Here is a 20,528-nt window from a genome sequence, read left to right as displayed (position 1 = left end):
TGACATTGAAGAGGAAAACGCCTTTGAAAGCTCTCCTCCTGTGATCCTCTGGAGCTCAACTCAGCTCAGAAGAAGAGGTGACATTCTGGACAGTCACCCTCTGGAGTCTGTGTTCCCCACCCTCCACTCTTACACTTAATTCACAGTGAACTCAACTTCTATGACCTTTAGGGAAGCCCAGAGGGTTCTTTCCCAGTTCATCCATTTCTGTCTCCCTGTCCTGTAGTCCACAGGAAAGCAGATGTGAGAACCAGGCATTTTAGCCTAGTAATTCAAAGACCTGAGTAGGAAAATATTTCAGCTCTAAAAACTAAGACTCAGATTGATCTTCTCTTCTGTGGATGGTGACTGAGGTAAGTAACTACACAGATGAAATGAAGAACATTCTTCCTTCTCACACACACACACACACACACACACACACACATGCACAGATAGAGTGGAGCACCTATTCCATGTCCTTAGTCACCTCTGAATTTCTGACTTTCTTACATGCTCGTCTTGCTAACCTTGTATTCCTTTCACAGACTCTTATTTGAATTAGCTTGATGAACTAGACATTCTAACACCATCTAGCTCCTATATGCTGTAGCTAAAGAGACTACTGTCATGAGAATAAAGCAGACATATGCTAAGGCATCGTTGTGTTTTGTATGGAAATTCCCATACACGCCTTTAGTATTTTGAGGATAATTAATTCATTATTATGGGATCCTTTAACTAATAGAAAAATGAAAGTTCTAATTTCAGTTGTATGGGCTTATTATAACCTTAAAAATACTCACATGCTTTACAACATGTGTCTTGATTTTGGGTTAGGAAATTGTTTGTCATGCTCAGAGCTTTTATTTCTTATACAAGGGACATTGAGACATACTGTCTACAAACTTAAATCTTCATAAAATAGACACATGGGTATTTTCACTTGGGCAACCTGCAGCAGTTAGGGACATGAATGAGTATCCAGCACTCTGCATTTGACATTCCCCCACTTAGGGTTCCCATGCCTCCCCACCTCAAGTTTCAAAGGCTTTTCTTCCAGCCAATTCAAGAGCTATATAAACACTGACACTAAATAAGGCACTGATTTTGATATATGGCTGTAAGAGGCAACTCTGCTACTACCCAGTTGGGTGATACTGAATTGCTACTTACCCTCACTGGACCTCAGCAATTCCATCCTAATATGTGATTTTCAGGAACTGTCCAGCTCCTCTACCATCTGCTTGTCATATGTTTTAGCTGTTTATAATTGTTCATACCACCTTTTTGCAAGAATTTTACACTTTTCAAGGAACAAATGTTACATAGTCTGATTAATAACTGACAAAGAGTTCTGTAAAACATGGCTATTGACTAAGTACATTATGTTTTAAGTAAGAGTTGTGCCTAGCAAATTAAGGCTTCCATTAAAAAAAAAGTTTTTTACACTCATCTTAGAAAAAACTCACTGAGATATGTGCATTGATCCAGACACAGATGGAACTTTAGTGCCCCTACTTCAATTTAAAAGGATGGAGAAACACACCTGGCAAATGCACCACTACTTTATATAGCCGGTGCGTTTCCTCCTTTCTTCTAATTGTTTTCGCTAATACTAACAAAACAACAAAACTTACTCGTATGATTCCTCCCATTTTTAACGCCGATAATAATCTTACGAATCTGCAAAGGGTAACTGAAACTTCAAAATTAAAGTCACACTGAGACTTAACCTCTTGCTAAACTATTTTGTCAAAATTAGAACCATCAGGGCATGCGCCAGGATGCATGTGGTGCCTGTGACGACTGGAATGCAGGCTTTTGGCAATAGGGACAACTCTTAAGTGGTGAGTGCGATTACTCGCATCCATATAATGCAAACACATCATTAGTGTTTTATTATTGGTCTCAGAAGGAAGGCTTTTCCTTTTCCTTCTAAGTAAAACCGTAAGACATATGGTGCCATATTAAGACTTAAATAGGTAGCTGGTGGAGTATTACCCTAAAAGTATGTATTTGGAAGTGGAAGATCTTGATGTTCCACAGTCAGCCCCAAGAGCAATGACTCCGGGGCTTAGTGTTCTTCCCAGAGTACAGCAGGAGATGCTCACTCTACATTTCTAATTATTTAGTTCAGGCTCTCCCAGTCCTATAAAGGAAAGATTGCCAAAGAGCAGAGAAAAAGCAAAGGCAACCAGGCATGCATAAAAAATCATTACATCCTTGAACTGAGCTCAGTTTATTTTAGATGGGTTATATGGCTGTGAGAAGAGGGCAACAACTGCAATGTCTAAAATATGTTGTTCTTTTACGTATTTGTAAAAGCTCTTTGCTGAAGAAGAATATTACAGGGCGAAGGGAAGGTAATAATCTATAAAATCTGTCATATTAAATGCTGGGAACTAGAAGATATACTTGGTAATTTCCTGGAGTGACTTTCCCAAAATCCTTCCCAAGGAATAAACCTTCCTTAACGGGATCCTCTTCCTCCCTTGTTGGTGGGAGGGTATTCAGTTTGGAAATGTCATCCTGACTTGACAAAAGCAAGGTCTCAGGTCCATTGTTATTATCTGAAACCTATAAGCAGCTAAAATTTGTAGCGATTTCAGTTGCACACCCTAATGATATGCAAGAGGACATTCTCCTTTCCCATTCACTTTTTTTAACGAAGAGAGCAAAATCCTCTAAGAAAAGGTTTTCTTTTTTTTCAATGCAGATATTCTTACCATGAAAAATATAAACCACAGTACAGAAAGATATTAATGACTAAAAACAGGATAAGTAGTATATCTGCCATTTGAGTTGTCTGTACTGGAGACCTCTGTTAAATTCTGGGCTATTGTAATCAAAGCCCAACAATCTTTTCAAAGTCTAGGAGTATGAAGTGATTAGACTGCTTCTCACTTGATAAAGTAAATTTAAGTATGAAGGGGACTTCAAGTTACTCATTTGCCACCTCAAATTGGTAGGATCTGTATCCAACATCAATATGCTTTTCTCAGATGGAAAGAGTAGAATCTGATTTATTTGACAGTCAGTTTGTACTGCGTGACTTTGGTCCAATAACTATATCCAAGACTGTTTTACCATCCATAAAATGGGGAAAACCATATTTACCTCAGAGTTTATTGTGAGTTGATGACAGCAAGCATTAAATAAAAGTTAATTACTATCTCTCACCTTTAATATTTTCTTTGAGCTGATGCTATAAAGATATATCACATTATTTCAAAGAAAGATAAGACATATAATGTTAGTGAGTGTATCTGTTACAGTCCAATCAGGAAAATAGAATGCTCTGAAAATTTCAAATAGAGATGGATTTAATACAAGAAATTTGTCACAACAATTTTGGTTGGGTGGAGTAGTAAAGAGGGGTAAGGGACACTATCCAGATACTAAAAATATTCATTTGCTGCTGAGGCTGCCACCAGTGCCACTGGAGCCTGTGGTCATCTGTTATCCCACTACTGCCTTCCTGCTATTCTCAGAGCCACTAACACCACTGGAGGTCATAGTCACCCACAGTCACCCACACATTTGGGTAGCAGCTCCTGCTGGAACCAGAATCAGAAAGACTACCCCATTCATTGTCTTTGTGATCCCACCAAAATGCTTCCTTCTAGAAAGTTAATAGGAATGAATCAGTAAGTGAGCATGGGGAATGCAGTTTCCAGGTGTCCAGACCCCACGTTACAGGGGAGGGCAGAGGGCTGCTCACCAGCAGACATTATCCAGAAGAATAAATAATCACATTAGTTATCACTCTAGCACCAGGAAGCAAGCAATACTTCTGCTTCAGAATATGGACAGTGTTTCTATACCCTCCAAAGTCCCATGGAAATGTCTTTTATGGTATGATGGAGCTGACAATGACATAAGGATCTGTGATGGCTAATTTTATGTGTCACCTTGACTGGGTCATCAGCTGGCAGATATTGAGTTAAACCTTATTCCGGGTATGTCCACATATATAAAGTTAATATATCTTTTTTTCTGTAATCATCTTCCTATTCTCATTATCTTCACTCTTTTAGTTAAGCCTTAGCTTAGCAAGTTCTTTGACAGTTTAAAATGTGTCTACATTGTCCATAATCTTCATTTGTAAAAGTATTCCCAGTCTTGCCTTTAAAATAAAGCCTTTCTTAAAGTCCACAAGCACGTTTTGGATCAGGTCAACACTTGAATTGGTAGACTAAGTGAAAAAGATGATCCTCCCTAATGTGAGTGGCCCTCATCCAACCCACTGAAGGCTGAAAGGCTAACAGGGTGAGTAAGAATATACTTTCTCTGCCTACCTCCAAGCTGGGACATCAGTCTTCTGCCTTTGGACTTGCACTGGAACTGACATCACTGATTCTTCTGGGTCTCCAGCTTTCCAAATGCAGATCTTGGGACTGCATAGCCTCGTAATCGTATGAGCCATTCCTTTCTGTTTTGTTTCGTTTTGTCACTCCAGTTTTTATTTCCTGTTTTATTTTAAGAAGAAAGGAAGAAGGAAGAAAGAGATAAAGAGAAATAGAAATATAGATACGCTATTGGTTCTGTTTCCATGGAGAACCTAGACTAATACGAGATCCATCAGTAGATTAGAAATCATGGTAAGTTCCTAGAAGAAAGACCATAGATGGAACCATATTGATGATTAGATCCCAACAGAGAAGACTCCCTCCCAAAGATGCACAGGAATCAGTAACACTGGGAGGGGCGATTACCTTCCCTTGGTGGTGTCCAGAGGTCCAGCTGATGCCAAAGCCGGAAAGAAGGAATGAACTGCCATCAGGAAGTTGTTCACGGAGTGTCTGTGGAGCAGCTCAGGCAAACTGTTCTTCCTCTTCTCCTGTAAGATAAAAACAGAAAGTTTGGCAAGAAAAGTATAGCCAAAGTATGAAGTTACATAAGATCTGGCACAGCTTTACACTAATTATGGAGTATAGGGCAAGAAACTGCCCATTTGACTTGGAAACATGGAGCCTTGTCAGTCAACTGAAGAGCTTAAACACAAGGGACTATATTTCTTTCTCTATGAGCATAATCACACTATCGTTCTTGCAGTACAAACACTAAATACAGCTTACTGGTTTTCAATTTAAAGTAGGAAACTCCATTACATCTACAGAGAAGAATGCATGAAATCAAATTTGGCAATGGAAAAGCAAAGGTATAAATATCCAAGGCTGAGAGGGAGAGATGGAAGCAGAGAGGTGGAAGACACTCACGGATTTATCCCTCATTGATGACAGTTTGAAGTCAATGGATTCTGTCTAGAGTTGAAGGGTCAAGAAGCACGTTTATGTGTCTTGTTTGACAGTTGTGTTTAACTCCTTAGGAGAGTGGGAAAAGAATAACAACAGATGGAGGATGAACGAAGAGATGTAAATAGGACTACATTCTTCATCTATCATATTCTGGAATAAATAGACAAGGTCCAAAATTGACAAATTAATAAATCAAGTTTCAAATATGGAATTTAGTTTGTGCGCATAACCACAGAAAACAAGATTAGAAAGTAAAACTTTGTTGTCTCTCGTGAATAAGGCTATGATTGATGGAAGCAAATTTTTTTTCATTTAACACTTTTTTGCTATTTGATTTTTTAAATTCTGTACATAAATTATAACTTCATAATAAATAAACACATGGGAAATTTTCCTGTCTATGGTGAGGGTCTGGGAGGGACATGCACAGAAGCTGTCCCCTTTTGCCTCAGTTCAGTGTTTAGTTGCAGTGACTTTATAAAAGTAAAGCAGCTAAAAATATAAATTGAAGAGATAGATAAATTCTATCTCTTCTGATAAAATGGAACCAACAGCATGTGCATTACCAAGGGTACCATACCTAAGCATTGAGAACGAAGCCTTTCTTAAAGTCTGCTGTCAAAGTGGCAAATGGCTTTCAGGCTGGTTTAACCCCATTTATTTCTCTTCCTAATGTTTAATTAAAACATTAAACTCAAAAAGAACTATTTATTGGCAAGACAAACATGACATTTTCTCAACAGGAGGTACACCTCAGTTCTTTGTGGAAAAAAAAAACCATCATCATAAAAAAAAGTAAATAAATAAAATGTATGATGTGTGGTCAAGAAGTCATGTATATTTTACATTAAGGAATAAATCAGATGGGTAGCACTTTTCTCGTTTCTGAGGCAGCATGCACAACTTGGTGGGAAATTTCCTTATATTTTGTATAATTTCCATTAAAAAAAAAGGTCTTTGAAATGAAGTCCCAGCTTCTGCATTATGAGAAGTCAGCTCTCTGTGTGCACAGGAAAGTTTCTGGCATTTGGACCATGTTTCTGTCGTTCCCTAGAACCTTACAATAATAACTCCCATTCCTAAGGCAGAACAGTGACAGTTGGTATTCCTTCTTAACTAATCCGTAAGAATACTGTGAGAAATCTTCCTCTGTCCAGAATTGCTATGAGGCCCAAATGTCAAGGTCAAACATTTGGGCTAAAATGACAAGTTAATATATCTTTTTTTTTCTGTAATCATCTTCCTATTCTCATTATCTTCACTCTTTTAGTTAAGCCTGAGCTTAGCAAGTTCTTTGACAGTTTAAAATGTGTCTACATTGTCCATAATCTTCATTTGTAAAAGTATTCCCAGTCTTGCCTTTAAAATAAAAGCCTATTGCCTCCAAACAATCTCACCAAGTTACTTTTCACTGGATGCATAACAATCTTAGTGCTTAAGTGTTTAGCTTTCCAACTAAGAAAAGCCCAGAGCTCCCATTTTGAGCAGGTCCTACTTATCTGAAGTTCTTACCCAAGTTTCAAACCCCATCAAGAAAACTAACATGGTCAGAGAACCCTTGAAAATTCAGATATCCTTTCCAAAAATAGTCTCTTTTTTAAATGAAAGACCAAAACACAGCCTATGCTAATGCCAAAATAAAATAATTTTAAGTGCCTCTACATGGAGAATTTCCAACTTCTGAACTACTTGGGGTTCTTACATGGTCAAGATTAATGTCATTCCATTCTGAATGGTTCTTCCTGTCTCCATGGCTGGAAGTGGGCTCAGAAACACGCTACATGAAGAAACTTCCCAGTATATCACAGTTCCTAAGCCAGCTATGCAAAGACGACATTATACAGACACAGTTGAAGTATTACAGATTTCTGACAGGCTTAATTATTGTACCTATCTTGTGAGCTCTGGGATCTGAGCCAGATTATGGGAAATATAGGAAGTTTGCTGGACAGTGGATAAAGATGTTCCTGTGTATCATAAAGAATTTGGGTCTGGGACTTAACGGTTCCAACGACACATCAGCACAAAGAGAGACCCTTGGCCCTTCTTGTTTATCAATCAGAATATACACAGCAACAATTCACCACAATGTTTAGAGAATCGGGGGCTTGGGTTGCCATATAATTTAATTTTCTGATGCCCTGGGATTAAGCAAAAATTTAATTAAAATAATTTTTAAGAAGACTTTTTAAATTCAAACCTTTGGGAAGGGGAAGAAAAGACACTGACTTTAATGATTATTGTGGCAAATATTATGCTAGGTTTTTTAAAGCATGTTATTTATCTTCATTATAAGCCTATAAAGTATGTAGTATTTATTTTTTAATTTTGTAGGTAAGGAAACAGACTTAGAAAGGTTGAATAGGTTGCCCAAATCACAAAGCTAGTATTGCGAAAATGTAAAATTAAAATCTAAATCAGTCTGCTTCCAGAAGGCCATATCCATATTTCAAGAACATGAAATTCTATTTCTTTATAGGTGAAGACATAAAATAGTTAGAATATATCAATTTTTATTAAATGAATATTTTTGGCATCTATTAATGGCTTATCTTGGGGCTCACTGTTGAAGATAGAAAGGTGAGTTCCTTATGTAATAATGCCTTCAAGAAACTTTTAGCAGAATAGGCATTACTTACTCATACATATTTAGAATACAGAGTGTTTATTCCTGTGAAATTGTCATTGTCATGGTATCATGGGGAAAGGAGTTACTCACTAATAGCTAGGGGAGGAGGGAGGGCATCAAAACAAGCTTCTGAGAGAAGCAACTTGAGTTTACTGGGGAGAAAGGTCCACCGAGAGGGTAAGAGCACCTGCAGTGGTGAAGAGCCCTGGAGGTTCACTGTGTGTTTGAGGGGCTGCAAATGGCTTAGTGCAGTGAGGACAACATGGACATATGGGCCACCGATGGGAAGTGAGCCCAGAAAGGTAAGACCAGATGCAGTATTATGGGGTCTGAGTTATACTGACTCGGTGAAAAAACAGTGAAAGAAAGTGGAAAGATATCAGCTTTATCTTTAAAATGGAGGGGGCCCGTTTAAAGTTAGTTAGGTAACTCCAAAATCTCCGTGAGGAATTACCAGTTGAAGTGGTGGGGGCTTCCCGTTACTTTTGGGAAATGTGACAGGTGTAGAAGATGGATGATTCTCCAGTGAATCTCACTGTCTCCCAGGCATACCCTAAAAATTAAATTTAAAAAATCTGTTACTGATTTAGGTACCTGATATTTGCTTTCCTATTATATGAGGAGTGCAGAAAAATTGAGTATTTTCACTAATAAAAGTGTTACTGTGTATTTTGAAAGATCAGTTGCTCTTATTTCTCCTGATGCCATCATCCAAGTCCCCTGCAAGACTGCGTCTTACTTTTTATTTGCAAAGCGTCCCTCACAGGAGGAGGGTGCCTGGGGAGAAGTTGGAAAGAGCTTGCCAAACTTGCTATTTCTTTGAAGTCATTTTTATCTAAGTCATGTGAATCATATATTCTGCTCTATAATATATTCATTTTTAAAATTATGAAATACTATCATTAAGTCTCTTTGCTTCATTCCAGAATCCTTGAATACATTTGAATGCCAGGAAAATCAGCCACATTTACCAGGTGAATTCTTGTTCCTCCTTTGGCATGGTCCCACTTTACCTGGAGATACCAATACTACACTATTTTCTTAGCTAAAGGCAGGCAACCCAGTAATTTAGGAAATTAACAGATGGATTTTCATTTCATATGTCAATAGATGTAGGCATTCTTTCCCAAACTTTATTCATAAAAATCTCATTAGATGTTAAAAAGAAAAATCAGATTCCCAGGATTCATCCATTGAGAGTATTTTAATTTAATGTATCTGTGGAACTGACATTTAAAAAAAGAAATGAACATAAGTGATTCTGTTGGTTTCTGCAGTCCCCACACTGAAAAACTCAGTTTCAGTGAAACACTAGACTACGGGAATTACCATATGGCCACAGTTTCTATTATCTTTCACTATGTTGTCTAGCACACTAACCTGCAGCTGCCTAGGCCCCACATCCCTGCAACATCTGATACAACACAAACGGGCCCCCAGGCAAAGGAGCCGGGTTTCTTACATCCTCTGGACTGTGCACCTTAATGCAGTCAGACGAGAACTGCTGGGCAGTGGAACTGTAGTATGTTACGAAAGCAAATTGCGCTGTCTAAAAGCATATTTTTAAAGCATAAGTAAATTATAACATAATGCTGAAGTTTTAAAAAAAAGGCTAAGGCAATAAAAAGAGAAAGGCAATCTAAAAATAGATGGTTATGGGGTACGTTCCAAAATCTGTCAAGCTGAGCCTTCCAACATCACTGCAATCATTTAAGAAGTGTGAAGGGAACTAGTTATTATTAAACATCTACTGTCTATCAGATGGAGCCAGTCATGAAGTATGAATATTTTCTCATTTTTTTCCAAAGAGAAGACAAAGGCTTATTGAGGTAATTAAATAGTAATGTTAAACAAGAGGACTGGAGCCCTTCCAAGTGTATTATGAGGCTTTCTCTGGAAGCACTGATACCTACCTGTAATGCAGAACTTGGCAACATGAACTTCCTCTGGGGCTGTCTCTCTGCCACAGCTTGGAGCTCCAAACAAACTCTCCTCACCCACAGAGGTCAAAGGAGAGGTGACAGATAATCTGAGGGAAGCCATTCGTCAGTGGAGATAAGCAAGGCCTCAGGAAAGAGGAACGACATGCCACTCTCACAGCTCGCTGGCACAGGCTAAACTAGCATGGGCTTCCCAGCCGGTACCCCTGGCACCATCTCACTGCCATGCCCAGTGCTCCCTCTTTGCTCTAAGAGCCAGAAGTGCCGACACATCACTCCAGCCCAAGAGCTCCAGGGAAGTGTTACTGATTCCAGGGTAAGATCATCAAACAGTTACCAGGACCCCAGCCAGCTTTCAAAACAGAACAAGAAAATCAATTAACGATTCCAGATTCTCAGTCTTATGTCAGTATTAGAATGAGCTGGAAGGAAACTGGAAGGAAGGATCTAAATATCTTCCTCTCTCCATCTGCAAAGTTCGACAGGGAAGGTCTTCAGGAGGTATTTAGCCCAGTGCACCCCTGGCTTTCTGGGTATTGTGGGAAGTGCTGTGGAGGGAAGGCAGAGGCTACATCCTCTAAAAAATTTGTGATTTCAGTGGTTTCATTCTGAGCAAACTCCTGAGCCCCAAAGGGCTTTACTACAATGGCAAGTTGGGAAATGCCAAAATAATGCCTAATTGGTCACACCCAAATGCTACTGCTACCTGCCTTGGAAGTAAAATCCTGCTGTTACATGAGTAAGAAGGCTTGCAGTTCAGGGACACACCTGAGGTTCAAGTCACACAAGTCATGCACTCTTTTAATAAAACTGCCAAGCAGATCTGCACCCTCAGCAGGTTTCCATCTCAGGCCCTCTTGCTGCTGACAGTGGAATCTTCGATGTTAAAGTCACATCCATTTCTCTTACTCCAGAGAAGAGATGTGATGACTATTCTTTAAGTGGCTGCTCTCAGTCCCCTCATTGTATAGCACCAACTGTCTGTCACTGGAGCAGGAAAAGTCTCCAGAGAAATGGGGAACTGGCTCTTTCACACTAGCACTTCAAAATCAATTACTGACTGAACCCCAAAGTATGGTTTTCTCAGCTTCTGATATGCTTTAATGTGTTCTGCTGAGCTAAGTGGAAACATTCCAGTCCAGGAATGCCAGAGGAATGAAGAAAACTAAAATCCACCAGTTGCTCACTCCAACATAAGGAGGAACTTTGAGTAACTACAATAAAGTTTCCTGTAACCCTGAACCCAGAAATCTTCAGAGACTCAGTGGCAGTTTAATACATGTGGGGAACAGGAGGCCAGTTTCTAGTTCTAGCAGTGTAATCACAGACAAGCCAGTGCCCACCCTTATGAAATAAAGATGAGGAATAAGCCATTTTAAGTGGATATCTAAAACTTGTAACCAAATAATCATTCAGACAAACTTTTAAACTTAAATTCAATTTCCTTCTGTCTATGGACATGATACTAAGAAAATAATTCCTAAGGAATAAGAAGATGAATAAGACACAATAACAGGACTTAGGGTATTTAAGTCCTATTATTTTAAGAGAGATAAGTACACAAATTCCCATAAGGACAATAACAGAAGGACATAAAATAAGGTGGTATTTCAAAGGAAGTCATGATCACAGCTGATTTAAAGAATCAGGTAATTTTCATAGATGTCAACTGATATATAGGATGGACAAAATTTAAGAGGCAGAGATGACAGAAGGCTTCAGTTGGAGCAAGTAACATAGGGTAAAGGACTACACTAGGGAAACTGGTGTGTGTTATGGAACAGCATGGAGTACTCTTTGGCTGGAGCATGGGAAATACTAGGGAGAGGAGGCAAATTACTGGGAAGGTGGTTTAAGGTATTGTTACAAAGGATAGAGGATACAAATATTTATTGACTTAACTAGGCAGATTAGAGACCCACAAAAAGAAACACCAATGATTTGGAGATTGGTTCCAGCAGCAATGCATACAGTAGGTTTGGATGGGAAAGAAACTATAGACAAGAAAATGAATAGTCTATTGAAGAAGGTCACAATGGTGTTGAATCAGACAGTCTCAGTGTTAATGGAAAACAAGTGTGTGTAGCTGGAAAGACCATGTGGTTAGAAGCTGGAGAACCATGTACCTGATTGGGAGGAAAACACAGGAGAAAGGGATTAAAAGAGGAAAGAACTTTCAATTCCATCAAAGGAAATAAGGACAAGAATGAGATGTTGGAAGGAAAAGGCATTTGGACTTGTTGACTTAAATATGCCATAGGGATATCCAGGTTGAGATAGCTCTCTGGGAAGCCATTGGATATTATGAAATCCTAGAATTTCAATCTAGGAGAGAGCTTAGAAATCATTCTGTACAACTCCCTCATTTTACAGACAGGAAAACTGAGGTCTAGAGTAATTCTTAGTGCCTTGCCCAAAATGGTAAAGGTTATAAAGAAATTCTAGGAAATCTGTTGATAGAGATTTAAGGAGTGAAAATTGAAGGTTGACTGGATCAAGTAAATATCCAGACTGAGCAAGAATAGGAGCAGAAAGAGGGTACATGACAGTTCTCCATTTGTCACTCAGGGTGCAAAGAGGGCAAATACTGGTCACTGGCAACGTGGAGCACCTGCTGTGTGCTTAGTACTGCACTAAACACTGTGCAAACCTTCAAAAGACATGAACAAAGCAGACGTCATGTACCTGGGGAAGCAGGGGGCTCTGATTGCGAGCGTAGGTCCACCCCATGAGAGCAGGTCTCCCTACGAGATTCCAACCCATTGTGCAGAGAACCAGACGCTCTTGGGATAAATCAAGGAAGAACCATTCTAAATGTTTCTAAAACACAGACAAAAGGAGACAACTTATTTTGTCTTAATAACAAAACCAAGATTTAGGATTTTGTAAATTAAATTCTATCAAGCATCTTATTGCAAAAAGTTAGAAGTGACGTGCTTGCTTCCCTCAGCGTGGTTAGAATCTGCTTGCTGAACTTACATTCAGGAAAGTTGGTGGCATAACATATGTTCTGGGAATACCTACAGATTTTCACATTAACAAACTGGAATTTGTACAATGAATATCATGCACTATCTGTCCATCTTTAGGCTTTTGGGGCTGTAAACCTATTTTAATAAGAAATGTGTATTTTAAAGACAGAAGAAAAAGGAGCATTATTTATTTAAAAAATTCATTAATGTCTGTGTACATGTTATGTTTAAGTAAAAATTAAATACATTTCTTTGGGTGATTTGGTTGTGCTACATGATTGGTTTAAATATATATTTATTCTTGAAAAATATTATAGATAAAAACTATTTTGAGGAATGCAAAAGGAGAGGCATCCTTGGAAGGTCTGGGGCAGTTCCTAGAACAGCGTTCAGCTTTTCCCTCTAGTCTCCTCTGACCCTCATGGTATTTGAAAAGAATAAGGAAAAGATAGGTAGGTCTGAAAAAAATCCCCATCAGTGGCCATATAGGCGCTGCTCCTGCCTCTTGGTGATCACTTTGACCTATCTACACGGGGAAGAGTAAGAGCCCTGTGCACTTGAGTTTGGAACTCTTGCTTTGACAGCTGGGATTTTGCTTTCTTGACCAGGCAGTATGTTCTTATTGCCAGAATGTCAACAACTAGATGGACCTTGCTTCCTCCATAAGCCATTCCCTCAAGGTCCACAGCAGCGGGCAGGAGGAAAAAGAGCTCACACTTCACGGCTGGTGGGCAGCATGTGGGAAGCCGTGTTTTCTTTCAGGAACCAAGCTTTTCAAGGCGCCCACATTGTAAGACACACAGATGGTGCCACTCCAGATCTGAATAGGGCATTCTTCACAGGTCCACAATGCACGTCTTTCAGAAGCAGCATTTCCAATGCTGCAGGTTATCAGAATGTCAAAAATGTTTGGGCCAGAAACACCCACACCAATTCCCACACAACAAGAGACATACACAGCCCAGTTCCTTGATTGCACATATTCAAAGGCACTTTTCTTCTTTTCTGATACTTATGATTCATTTTCTGCATGGAGAGAAACCCATCACAAAAGTTAGTGTCAAAATGCCGAGGTAGGCCTGCCTGTCCGACAGAATTGCTGCCATGAAACATCTTTGTCTTCTTGCAGAATCTGTGGCTGCAGAATAATATTCAGCATGCTTCAAGGTCACCTGGGGAAAAAGCAAAGAAAATGATGTTTTTTTTCTACAAGTGTCGAAGAAGTCACAATGACAGATGTCTACCAAGCTGACCTAGAGGTAACGAAGAATGCGCCAGTTGGATGTGGGCTGTATGTAGAACAGATATTGCTGTTCCTCCACTCAGCATAATGGTGAGTGGCTCCTCAGTTACACGATATTAAAAACTAAAAACGTATTTTTTAAATGACTCTGTACTATAAAATAAAAGAATTGATTTTGAAACCAGTGAATTAGAATCTAAATTCTGGCTTAGATAGGTACCTCATAAAGGATGTTGTGTAATTTGTATCTGTGAACATCGGATTCATCTTGGAACTATCAGTATCTCCCGGGTCTGTCAAACAAACAACACAACCAAATTCCAAAAACTGATTTACTGGAAAGCAGGAAGCTCATAGAATCATCTGACAGTCTGGAGCCAAAAGAAAGCAAAGGAGACAGAGTGGGAGAATAGACATCTCACCAAGACACCAAATTCGTGCCCCAAGCCTCTGGTTGGTCACATTGGAGTCACACACCTCGGGCCGGCTGCTGGTGCTCTGGGGAAGACATGTTTGGCTTTCCCAGCTACCTCGGAGGGAAGCCTAGCTCAGCCCTCCAACAAGAATCACACAAGGAGGATTTCTGAAACAGAAAAACACTACATTACTACACTATGAAAACACCATTATTACTATAATGAGTGTGAAATACTGATTTTTCTACTTCCATTATTCCTTTAAATTTATCAGTTGGTATCCTACTGTAAGAAAAACTTTCCTACTGTAAAAAAACAATTATGTACATCTGTGTGTGTTTATATAAAAATCTCTTCGGGTTCATAGATACTTACTTTATTCAATGGATTATAATCCCTTACTGTTATTATGGAAAGTTGTTTTTGTACGTATCATGTGTAAATATAATTGTTTCTTGAGGGATAGTAACTAAATTGATTGTGGAGACATTGCCATGTTTTAAATTAATTGAATAAAACAAGACTGATCTGAGATGTGATCAGGGACAATAAATGATGGATGAGACTGATGCAGGGGGTACTAGAAGTAACCATCTGACCGTCTGCCTGGATCCCTTCTAGGGAGGAGGCTCTGCATGTTGGGCCACCATATGATGGCCTTGAAAACATTCTAAGCAGGATTTCCATGTGGGTCACACCACATCTAACGGCTCCAGATGTGGTAAAGAGAAGTCCAAGCACAGAAATGAAGAATAGTACTTGGTGTACACCATTAGGTGAGGAAATAGCTCACTCCTTTAGGAGTCCTCAGTGCCGGGTGGGCCACATCCAGCACCTGGCGGTGCCATTAATGAAGCAGATTCTAGAACACTCCTGATTGCCATCAAAATGGCTAAGATTGAACAGGTAACAACTTTAAAAAAACCCAAGTCAAACAAAGGGAAAAAAAAGGCATCTTGACAATAATAGCCAACGATAAAAAACCACTGGGAGCAAACGAAGAAGAGAAATCATTTTTAAAAACTAGCCCATGGAGAAAAGAAAAAAAAAATTGTGCACAAAGTAAGCAATCCTGAGTTGCTAACAGAGTCCAAGGAGTGAGTTCAAAATAGTCCACTGGGGGAATGGGGGAGAGGCAATCAACCATTCACTCCCATCAGGCGTGCTCAGGACAGGCAGATGAGTAAGTTATTTCAGTGACTGCGTTGCTAACAAGGTAGGAGAGCGGGAGAGGGGGAACCAGAGGTCCTGCCCACAAGTGCTGAGCAATTCCAGAACATATGGTAATCAGGACACACTTGAAGGTTTTTAAAAAATTTTTCGAATATACTATACATACAGTAAAGGGCCCACATCATAAATTTATCGCTCAATGAATGTGTGCAATTGAGCACTCTTGTGAAACCTGCACCCCAACCAGGAAGCAGAATATTACCAGCACCCCAGAAGCCCTTCTTGGGTCCCTTTCAATCACTGCCCCCTTCCCCGGTGAGGGTGACGTCTTTCAGCATGGGTGGATCTGCTCTTCTATGTTTTATATAAATGGAATTGCAGGGGACATGCTCTTCTGGGTCGGCCTCCTTTTGCTCGACATTATGTCTGCGAGATTCACCCATGGCTGCCTGCGTCGCTGTGGTTTCTTTATCCTCAGTGCTGCGAGAACATTAAGCCACAGCTTAATTATCCGTTCTACTGCCGATGGACATTTGGGTGACTTCCAGCTCCGAGTATCATAACTAGAGCTGCCGTGAACATTCTTGTGCACGTATTTTGGTGACTGTATGTACGTTTCTGCTTAGTGTATACAGAAAAATGGAATAATTAGGCTATAGCTATGCCTTAGTAGATACTGACAAACAGGAATACAGATTTCTATTCCCACCAAGCCCATGCATTTTTAAAACACTAAGGTTAATGATAACAGTTATCAGTGAATTAAGCTGATTTCCTGGAAGTAAAGAAAAGAATGACATTAGGGAGCAGCATTCATTCACATGGATTGTAATGAAAACACTGATGAACAAACATAAGAATATGATGTAAGAGAGTAAAGATGAAAAATTCTTACCTCATAAGAGGTATTTCCTTGAATTCACAGATTTTGAAATTTTCCTTTTTGTATCACCAAAAAGCCTGGTAGGAAGATAGACAAGAAATATCTGCTGTTTGTAAAAGGCTTTTTTTAAAACCCTGCAATTTGCATTACATCATTTGAATTTCTTAATGAATACACACACACACACACTGATGGAAAGAGAAAGAGAGAGAGGTTGAGGTTTAACAATGTTAAGCCACTTGCCCAAGAGTAAAAGAAATGAAAACTGGGAAGTCAAATCTATGAGGACCCGTCATCAAGACTCAGCATGTCGGTAATGACACAATACTTGGCACACGGTTTGCTGGAAGAATTAACTATGATCATCACATGGTATTAACATAGCAGTTAAATTCCAAAGGTAAGAAAAATTTTAGAAAAAGTCATCCAGAGTTTTAATCTTCCAGCCAGGGGGCGGCTGCCATTCAAATGATATTCACTGACCATCTCCTCTGTGCCCCAAACACACCGAATGCTGTGATCAACAGAACGAGATCTTTCCAAACAAGAAGAGTAAAACATAAACCAACTTTTTGACAGCTTAGCTGTGAAAATAACAAACCACCATCACTAGAAAGGCCAAATGAAAGCTCAACAGTGGAAAACAAACAGGTAACAAAAGCACAATGAGAACTCAGAGAGCCCCACGTGGGACAGTCGGTGAGAGCGGCGAGGTTTCCTGGAGGTGCGACCCCTGCGTGTGGCACGGTGGGAAAGGGCTTACAAAGGTAAGTATGCAGAAGCTTTTAAGAAAATTTCAGCTAAAGCGACAATGTGACCAAAACTGGGGAGGCAGAGGAGTGCAGGTGGCTATTTAAAGGTCTGTGTGACTCATTTGACTGTAGTGGACCGTTGAGGCCAGTCTTCAGCAGCAATTGCAAAACCCGAAGCCAAGGAAATATGACAGGCCCTGCCTGGAATGTGTGGCATCTGCATGACTGCCGGGGTTTATGGCCCAGGCAAGCCCAGGTTTCTATGGGCATGAGAACTGTGGCGGTGTGGCCGGCACACCCAGGCCTTCCGCCTTTGAAAACTGATCCTCATGTGTGAAAGTTCTTCCCAGCTGCCGGGAGGCTGCCATCGGGGCCGGATCTTCCTGATCGGTCCCATGATAGACACAGTCGGCCTCCTGCTCACTCGCAGCTCGGGGAACTGGGCGTGCCCTTGCACACTCCAATAAGGATGTGCTCTCCAATGAGGACGAGCTGCACATGCAGATACAGAAAAGAGACACTGAGCTCGAAACATTGTCTCGCTGGGTGGGAAGGCCAACAATGGCCATAATAACCTTTAAGTGGATCAAGGGGTGTCATGAAATTCTGGAGGAAGAGCCATTCCAAGCAGGTGGGGCCTGAGCTAGAGGGGAAAAGAAGGGGGTGTGCGAAATATCTGGTGGAAGTAGAGAAACCCACCTGGGCAAAGCATGGTTATGTACTTTGGAAAGGATTTTTCTTGAGCATTTAACAGAAGATCCATTTCAAACCTCACAAAAAGACTGCCATGGCAGATTAGAAGGAAAATATAAACTATCATTTATTTGTATACACTATGCAGAGTGAATTTTGTTCTGAATTGCTGGAATTGGGAACTTAATGTTCTTGGCATTGGTTGGACGAGACATTATTTCTCCATATTTTTAATATAGAGCCCCATACACACATAGTGTTGCTTTTAGAACGGAGTTTTTTGGGGGGTGAAAAAAGGCTTAGAATGTAAACAAGAAGAGGAACATTAACCACAGGATATTTGCTATACTGAACAAACAAGAGCACAGACAAAACCTACCTCTGAGACTGATCACATGAAGATATTTAAGTTTTAGTTTAGTGGTTTTTACATGGTTGCTTAACAACAGTATACGCTTCATGACTTGCAGAAAGTTAGTTTCTATTTTATTTGGGAAAAGTGTTTTAAAATTCCAATGGGGAATTTAAATCTTAATATTGCCAAGTATAACCAAAACTTTCCCAGACTTCTATAGCCTATGGCTAAAAATGGGGACCCACTGATATTAATGTCTCCACGTTGCTGGCTCATCACTCCCTTGTGTATAGGTGGGGGCTGGCCTTAGAGCCCTCCCCTCCCAATCAACTTCAAGCTCTGTCCTCAGGGTCAGAGATCTCAAAGGTCACAGGGACAAATCCACACACTGTACATGCTTGCTGTCCCAAGCTTACTTGAGTGGCCACTTCAAACATGCCAACCTCTCTACGAAAAACAGCTTTTCAGCAGACATGCCATTGCCTAAAAAACCATCAGGATGCCAAATAGCACAAGATTGCCTTGAATTTGCAAATGCTAAAGGTAAAGTGAAGGAAAACCATTCTCCCCAGTTCTGCACCTGAAGTTCACACTGTTTAGAGTCGAAGTTCCATTAAGTTTTTGTGGAAAATTCCACTGGCCTCTGCCTGCAGAAAACCCAAGCATTGCTTTCTGTGATCTAAGTAGGAGACAAATACAAACTTCTCCATTTCCTGTTTTTACCCCCAGGGAACCTGCCCTCAGAACTTACTATTTACTAATTCCCAACAGCACCATCTTCCCACCTTGTCCATCAACTCATGCTGGGGTTTGTAGCTCATTCGTTCTGCAGGCCCAGGTAGACTTTCTTTCCCAGTTTAGGTTTAATCAAAATGCCCCTGTTACTTGAGAATGTGTACATCCTGATACCTAAGCCTTAACTGTTTTCAGAGTATGCACACAGTTTACAACAGACTAAAAACAAATGTGCTTGTAGTCTGTGATACTCACTTGTCTGGGATATGGGCACATGCTGTAAAGAGAAGCCCACCCAGTGACTTGATAATAGAACCTTTATGAGGTCTGGGAAGGCAGCTCTGGAGACTCGGTCCTCTGAACAGCCTTCAGCCTGACTCAGGAAACCTGGCTGTCATACCTAGTTGCTGATTTGGTGTCCTGGCCAAGATGCCTAGTTGATCTTTTTAATGAAGTGAGATCAGATGTTTTTAGGTTGTTCTCAGTCTTACAATTCTATCCCTCCATTAGTCTAGTGGCCTTTTAGAAAGCTCTCCCCTTCTCTAACACGTGTCTTTTGATACTAATAGGGAATCAAAATGCACTAGAAAAGGTTAAAAATAGAGTCACACAAAGGTAACGCATCAATAAACAGAAAAGTTGCCAATATAAAGCCAGTGAAATGGCTTTAGTATCTAAGGGACAACCACTTCTTTAAACATGAACGACAAGGTCCTGCCAGAAAAGCAGCATCCGCATTTCTGTGGTCTCCTTTCTCAGAAATTATTGTCTCTGGCTGCTCCTCAGGTGGTTGGTCCCTGGTGCATAATGGAGACTTGAGTCCACAGTAGGGCTTGACTTAAAATAACCACAGGTTTGGTGTTTTCTAGCCCTTATTGCAGATTTCCTTTCCTAAACACCAACCTGTTTTCCTTAACCTCCAAAAGGAAGTTTGGAGTCCTGCTGGTAAATCTCCCTTTTTACTAGGAAACGGCTGGTTAGCCATTTGAGAAGAATTAAAGCAAAATATCAAGGCAGCAGGAAACCTATGTTATATCTTGTTCTCTTAGTTGCAAGAGCAGACAAGTTCTGCGCCTTCTCCAGAATGGCAGATCTTAGTTGCGATTATCCTGAGGAGAATTTTAGATACTGACATGAATGAACTTAAACTCCAGTCTCCTGAAAGTTAAAGTAGACCAAGTTTGGCAATAGAACAAAATCACCATGAATTTTTTAAATCTTACATGTACTGTCAAGGTACCAGATAACTGAACTGTGAATGAGACATGGTTGTCTCACTCTAAAACAGGGGTTTGCAAACTGCAGCATCCTGCCGATTGAGGCTTAGACCTGTTTTTGTAAATAAAGTTTTATTAGAATATAGCCATGCCCCTTTGTTTAGGTATTGTCTGTGGCTATTTTCACACTCAACCAGAGTTGAGTAGTCTTGACAGAGACCTTATGTCACACAAAGTCTAAAATATTTACTGCATATCTCCTTACAGAAAAGGTTTGCAG

At 40.1% G+C, this 20,528-nt stretch overlaps 2 long non-coding RNA genes across 2 annotated transcripts; both read right to left on the bottom strand.

Annotated features, from left to right (window-relative positions):
- Positions 1-4,286: 4,286 nt before the first annotated feature.
- LOC140850618 (uncharacterized) lies at positions 4,287-5,308 on the bottom strand. The gene is made up of 3 exons (XR_012133565.1): positions 5,202-5,308; positions 4,698-4,822; positions 4,287-4,451 (listed from the first exon to the last, which is right to left on the bottom strand). It is a non-coding gene; the product is annotated as an uncharacterized lncRNA (long non-coding RNA).
- A 7,484-nt stretch (positions 5,309-12,792) lies between these two features.
- LOC140850617 (uncharacterized) lies at positions 12,793-16,644 on the bottom strand. Its single transcript, XR_012133564.1, has 3 exons — positions 16,509-16,644; positions 14,447-14,607; positions 12,793-13,953 (listed from the first exon to the last, which is right to left on the bottom strand). It is a non-coding gene; the product is annotated as an uncharacterized lncRNA (long non-coding RNA).
- Positions 16,645-20,528: the final 3,884 nt, after the last annotated feature.

The sequence above is a fragment of the Manis javanica genome, chromosome 7, assembly GCF_040802235.1.
Source record: "Manis javanica isolate MJ-LG chromosome 7, MJ_LKY, whole genome shotgun sequence".
NCBI classification, from domain to species: Eukaryota; Metazoa; Chordata; class Mammalia; order Pholidota; family Manidae; genus Manis; species Manis javanica.
The sequence above is the reverse complement of the archived record's forward strand: the minus strand, read 5'-3'. Positions and strand labels throughout refer to the sequence as shown.